Genomic DNA, 6990 nt, shown 5'->3' with positions numbered 1-6990 from the left:
TAAATAGTTTATATAAACCCGTCTTGGAGTTATTGAGAGAAACACTGTCGCTAATCTCCCCTATTGCTGCTCAACCACTAATGAGGGTATTCGTCTGAATACTATCATCTTCATTATCGGTATTAACAGATGAGTAATTCAGTGAGTCTAGTTTAAAATGTTTGCTTTTAATTTCTGGCTTGATATTGCTGCCTTTCTGCCAGGGCATTTAAAACACCATGTGCTGCAGCAAGGACTCCTTCTTTTTTCTTCCTGTCCTGTTTACCAGTGTAACACCGAAAGGTGATGTCCCTGGATGGTAGCCTAACAAAATTAAATGCGATGGAGACAGAAAAGGAGGTGAAAAAGAGAGCGGGACAAGAATTAAAGATAGAGAGAAAGGGAGGGATGCCTGCTTCCACACCTGCAATAAACAAAACAAAATGAAAACTCCACAACAAACCAACCATAACGAAACTGGTAGTGTCCTACAATGTAAAGTCATGTATACAAATGAAGTTTAAACAGTGTTAAACCCCATAAGTTTGCTCATTTAGCAGGAGGATATGCTCAATAGCAGGTGTGAGGGGCCCCAGACCCACCCAAAGGGACTCAAGGCTGACAGAGGGGAACAGACACCAAAAGGCTATACAGATTTAAAGGAAAAGGGAGCTGAAACCCCAAGTAGCTGCATCGAACGAGTCATGCACTCACTGGTTAATGTCTTGAAATAATGGGTGGCCAACAGCTTCATTTTTTAACTAAATCTACCGGATCACTTGTTGGTAAATTGAGCTTATTTATATAATAGTTTTAAGAGTAACAGCCCTGCTTCTAGTTGAGCAGTAGTATTTTAACCAGAGCCTTCCATGAGTTCACTGCAGGTAGATGATGAGGAGAGCTGGAAAAACCGAGGGACCCTGAAGGAGCCTTCAGCTAGGCCCCGCCTCCCATTTTAAAACTGAGCCAGCCGGTAGCAACATCCCAACTGAAAGATGACTAATTCCGTTAATATTTTAAACTTTACGCTCTGTCATCTTTCTCCTGCATCTGCCACTTTTTTGTTTTGGTTTTGTTCTTATTACAAAGTATTTTGACAACATTGTTGTAACAACTTAGAGTTCAAAATACTTATTTTCAAAGACACTAGAAGGATTTCGCGTTTTGGTATCATCCAAGAAGGAAAATGACTCTGAGGGTTTTCCTTATAAATGTATAAATCTTTTCCTCAAAGTTTTGCATAGATAAATATGCATTTTTGAAGAAATCCTCAATTTTGTCATTTTATTATTTTCAAAGAACTACATTGTATTACTTCCAACTTAAAATTATTAAGGATATTTGGTCTTAATTTATTTTGATTTGTTTGTTTGTTACTCATTTTATTTTCAATGCCACTTTAGTTTTTATATCTTCGATATATCTTTTATACTTCGACTCCTTCTGTTTGATTTAGGTCGAACCTCTAGCTAAGTTTGTCTTTTTATGCTTTCTCTGTTTAGCATTCATCGTTATGTTTAATTTTACAAATAAAGTTTGTATTTATAGAAAAAATATAATCTATCTCTGAAATAAAGCTGTAAAATAAATTAAGAAAAACTTCATAAATTTAACTTCTAGAGTTAAAGTTAACATCCCTTTCATGCTTTTCTGCTGTTGTTCAGTTAGAAACACAGAAATAAAGCAAATAGATTCTACCAGGATCTGGGGCCGCAGATCACTCCTACTCCTCCATCTACTTTAGAGCTGTCTCTGTAGTGGGTAGGAGTCGCCACTAGAGGGTGGTATTGAGGCGACAGTGACAACTTTCTGGGAGCTGAAGACATTTTGTCTTTTGCACACAGCTGATCACACAGCCTTTTTTTATTAGAGTGGCTATAATTGTCTTAAGTGACTTAATAAGAGATTATAATCTCACCAGAAACCACATGCAGCAGAGCTTCATGCTGGAATTAAAAGCTCTAAGTAGAAATCAAACATTTGAATCAGGGATGAACGATTTTGCTATATATTTTAAACCAATATTATGAATGTGATTTTATTGCAATTTTCCTTTGCAATTACCAAAAATATGTTAATGATTTACTCCAAGGTTTCAATTATTTATTGACCTTTATTGACCTTTCAATTATTTAATGTCTGCTCTGCATACCTAGAACCAGAACTAAACATTGAGAAGCAGCATTTAGTTCCTATGCTCCACTTATCTGGAACAAACTTCCAGAAAACTGTAAAAGTGCGGAAAGCCTGAGTTCCTTTAAATCAAGACTAAAAACACATTTGTTTAGGATTGCCTTGGACTGTTCTAGTTAAACAGTTCAACTAAAACATATTTTCTTTAGTACAACTGTTTTTAATATTCTTTTTTTGTTTCTGCATTTTTTACTTTATTTATTTTTTTATTTTTTCCTACTTGCTTTGATTCTGTTTTATCTTCCTGTATTTTAATCATGTAAAGCACTTTGCATTGTTTTTGTACTGAATTGTGCTATACAAATAAATTTGCCTTGCCTTATAAATCCTATTGTCTGCAAGTCTTTCATGTAATCTTTGTTTGGAATAGCGCTAACTTCTACTTCCATAGATCTACATGCTAGCTGGAAGTTTCTCTTCCACTTTTTGTGGCACAAACTCACTTTAAACATATTACCATCTAATGTGCTAGAGTAAAAAAAAATAAAAAAATAGTGTCTTAGTGTTGTCATATGTAACTTGACCAAAATTGAGTTTAATTGCGCAGCCCCAATTTCAATTAGAGTTTCTCAGGCAATAACATTTTGAAACATCAGTTAGGATAAAAATAATGCTACCTCCTGATTATCCGTGGATGTGAGATAAAGACGCTGACGCATCGACCTACAGCATATCTGCATGTTTTCCAAAATGAGCTTGGATTTTCCTTTTTTTTTTAGTCCTGCATGTAAATGGCCTGTACTTATAAAGCACTTTACCCTACATTCAGTCATTCCCACTCACACACATTGCCACAGGCACCAGCGGGCCCCTCGGTCCACCATCAGCAGGCAATAAGCTTTTAACCGACAACCCTTCAGTTGAGGGGCAAACTCCTCTATCCTCTAGGTCAGAGGTCTTCAACAGGGGGTCCGTGACCCCTAGGGGGTCCACGGAGGTACTGCATGGGGGTCGCCAAACTTTTGGTTGATTCATATTTTTTTTTATATTCCCTCCTGAATTGAAATGTCTTTAAATCCACATTAACATGAATTCAACACACTGTAGTAAACAGATAAATGGAGGCAGAAGATGTCTTTCAGTCATCAATGCTGACATTCAGTGACACACAGGAGCTCTTTCAAGCTGGGCACCGTTTCATTCACAACACCTGTCCCATCAACCAGGAATCAGAATCAGAAATACTTTAATAATCCCAGGGAGAAATGACTTTAGTTACATTACTCAATCTGTAATAGAGTGACTATAGGACCAGTTTGATAGAACACTATTTCATACAATATATATAATTAGGGGGTCCCCTCTCCATCTGGTCATCAGTTTGGGGGTTCTTGGTCTGGAAAACGTTGAAGACCCCTGCTCTAGTGGCATCGGACTCCAGTGTCACCCCACGCATGTGACTGTTAAACAGAGGTATCAAAACTATTAATGTTTATTACTGAAGTAGAAATATGAATCCTATTGTTTAAAACACTTTTGCAGAAGTTAGAGTATCAACTCTAGCTTCTGACTTCAGTAAAAATGTAAAAGTATTCCAAAAATAGTTCAAAAAAACGACCCGTGCTTTGGTGGTGCAGTGGTTAGCGCACACAACCCATGTATGGATGCCTTAGTCCTCGACGCGGGCGACCCAGGTTTGAATCCAGCCTGTGGTCCTTTGCTGAATGCGTCTCCCCCTCTGGACTTTGTTTCCAAGTTTGAAGACATTTTGCTTCCCATCCAGGAAGCTTTCTCAAATAAAATGTCAGGAATAGAGTTGTGTTGAAGCTTTATATAGTCGACCAAAAACTTGTTCTGGCTCAGAAAACAGGCAAATTGAACCAGAAGAACTTATGAGTGGGGAATCATTTTGGGTTCTAAATGGTGGACCTGTTCTTTTGGTGCAATTTGCATGTTAACGTCTTCAAACTTAGAAACCAAGTCCAGTGGATAGTTGTGTTTTTTTTTTACTTTTTTGGAATGACTATGATCTGGATAGTTGAGAATCTTCACAAGCAATGTAAAAGTACCATTTTAAAACTACTTAAAGTATAAAAGCAAAAGTGATTCAGGAAAAATGTTAATGACAGATGCTTTACTGCACTAGCTTATTAAAGGAACATGTTTCTACAATTCTGGATGATATCTTCCTTAGACGTCATCTTTTTAGTTTTATAACTGATGGTAACAGTGTCAAATTTAACTTTGCATCATCTTGAAAAAGTATTTCTTATGGTATGTGGAGAACAACAAGTTGGGGCAGCACCAAGTCCCACCACAAAGAAATTCATTATCTGAATAAAACAAATCATTTTGATGGTTTTTATATTTTTAAAAACAGTCAAAACTATACTGCAACACTCCAGTTAAGTATAGATATCCAAAATGTCTAGTTTAGCAAAGCAACAAAGTATTTGTACTTTGATTCTTGACGCCTCTGCTGGTAAAATTTCCCGGATCGCTCCGATTCCAAGTCACTGCTGATAAATAAGCCTTATTATTAGAAAGGATAACAGGTCCGTACCTACAGCTGTTTTTGGCGACGCACATCTGCAATAACCTAAGAATTTTTTAGCGATAGGGGGATTTCTGAGAATGTGTTTATTTACAGTAAGAGCAAATACGCAAATTACCAAACATCTAGAAAAACTAGACTATATTCTATTCTTTTCCATGTTAATCCCAGAGTGTTCATGCTCCCCGTCCTCCCTAAAAAGTGCTTTAAATCAGTCCTATCTGTCTTTATCCATGCTGGGTCAGATCCTGACATTTGAAAAAGAAGGCAGGGAAAGAATAAAGCTTTAGCCTCGCTGCAGGCTGCTAGCCAAGCCTTCTTGCTAAACCAGGTCCTTGAAAAGAACGTTTCTTGCACCATTTCTCTCTCTTTCTCCAATGTGTCTCCCACGAAAGATTAAATCCTTAAAGATTAAATATTTATCTTTAACATCTATAAGATATATATTAATATATTTCAAAATATTTTAAATTCAATTTGAAGTCATAGGGAAATCATATTTAAATGTCAAATCATTCTGGCTTAAACATGTATATAAATGTACTCTTTATCAGACCATATTGTCCCAAAATTTAGAAAATTTCTATTTAAAAAAAGTCCAGTTTTTTTTCTCGTTATCTTATGCCAGGCAGTTAGTTATCCGTCAGCCTGAATACCTAAATTCGGCCAATCATATATCAAAGGTCATCTGTCAATCAAAGTTTTTCAGTCATAGGATCTTGATTCATATGTTGCAGCTAATATATGCAACGGTTAAAATAAGAAATCCAGTAATTTTCTTTCCCATTGAGTTCCGTCCCAGTGCTCATGGGGATGGACGTCTGTGTCTTCAGCAGGCATAGAGCTAACAGAACTGGCAGCGTTGCGAGGCAAGGGCTCAACATGTACGGCTGGAAGCCTTCTACACCAAACCAAGCTTCTGGCGCCCTGGCGTCCTCTTCCACACTACTACTAGCGCTAAGTCGCTACCTGATTTGCAAGATGCTTCCGACAAACCGGCCACAACCAAACTTGCTTCCCAACCTTCCACCATAACAATCCCGCCCTCTCGATAAACGACCAATCACATTCACTTTCACACATTCACCGGTGTAAAGTCGTGCACCACTCGTGAGGATTTGGAAATGCAACAGTTGGCTATTTACTATTGCGGTATAAAAAAATGTATACCATTAAGACTGATTTTAGGATTAATTCTAAGAAGTTTGTTAAATACGACCCCAGATCATCTGACTGTTGATTTGAGCAATCAATGGTTCAGTAGAAACAGAGGGGCCCCAAAATCAGAATTTACTAAGGGCCCCATGCAGGCTTGGGCCGGCCCTGCACAGTTCAGAAACTTTGCAGCTGAAGGAGCATTTAAGGAAGAAGCTCTGAGGGTCGGTTTAAGGTTCCACTTCAGCACATTTAGTCTCCTAGAAGTTCCTGAACAGGAAAAAATACAGAAAACATCCAGGAAACCTGAGGGAGAGAATCATTCAGTAAAACGAGAAAAATAAACCTGTTCAGGATAAATAAACCAGAAATTGTCCCTCATAGGGGCCGTTAAAGGGTTGGGTTCTGGGTTGATGTTCATCCTTTTATTCTGCCTCAAACATTCAGCTTCTCCTGGAGGGAAATAAGAAGACATCTGATCTCAGACCTGCAGGAAAAGCGGCCCTGAAAGAGGCTGATGGAGCAGAACCAGCCGGTCCAGCCTGTCTGGTACCGGCAGGCCTCGCTCCCACCGGCCCATCGGATCCAGGCATCCCTCTCCTGCTCTCCGCTCCTTCTGACAGCTCGCTCCGGTCCGGTCCACTGACCCAGTTAGAAGCCGGTTCAGCCGCTCCGGATGGCGGACCGGTGCCGCGCAGCCCGAACATGGTTCTGGATCATCATGACCCGGTCCACCACCGGAGCCTCCTCCCTTCTCTATCCCAGCTTTGGAGGCAGCGGAGCGGACACGGATGGCCGCCGGAGCCGCTCTATGCACCGATGCAGATCAGCCTGAGAGCCGCGAAGGAACAGAACCGAACCAGAACCTTCGCTACAAACCGAACTCACCTGCCATCCTTGGGATGCGGTTCGGGCGCGTCACGCCTCTCCACGCCGCGCCGAGGAGGAGGATGGTCCCTCCTTCCTCCTCTGTCCGCAGTCCTCCTCTCCTCCTCTAACAACGAGCTCCTCGATCCTCCCACAGATTCAGGTCACAAGCGGCGGCAGGAGAAGCCAGTTTGTTCTGATCCAGATCTGCAGCTTGCTGCATGTCTCCTCTGACTGCAGGAGGAGGCCCCTGAGGGGCCAGACGGTCTTTAGAGCCTCCAATGTCTCCTGGATCAACGGAA

General features: G+C 40.1%; 1 protein-coding gene across 4 annotated transcripts in view; it reads right to left on the bottom strand.

The window, feature by feature from the left end:
- LOC107092967 (UPF0606 protein KIAA1549-like) overlaps positions 1 to 6990 on the bottom strand; it is a 35616-nt gene extending 28626 nt beyond the window's left edge. For all 4 annotated transcript variants that reach the window (XM_015387724.1, XM_015387726.1, XM_015387727.1 and 1 more), the window contains exon 1: positions 6710 to 6990. The gene's annotated coding sequence lies outside the window, so the exon portion shown is untranslated. The remainder of the gene's footprint in view (positions 1 to 6709) is intronic.

Source organism: Cyprinodon variegatus, unplaced genomic scaffold (genome assembly GCF_000732505.1).
Source record: "Cyprinodon variegatus isolate N-32 unplaced genomic scaffold, C_variegatus-1.0 Scaffold402, whole genome shotgun sequence".
NCBI lineage: Eukaryota > Metazoa > Chordata > Actinopteri > Cyprinodontiformes > Cyprinodontidae > Cyprinodon > Cyprinodon variegatus.
This window is presented reverse-complemented; position numbering and strand designations above follow the sequence as displayed.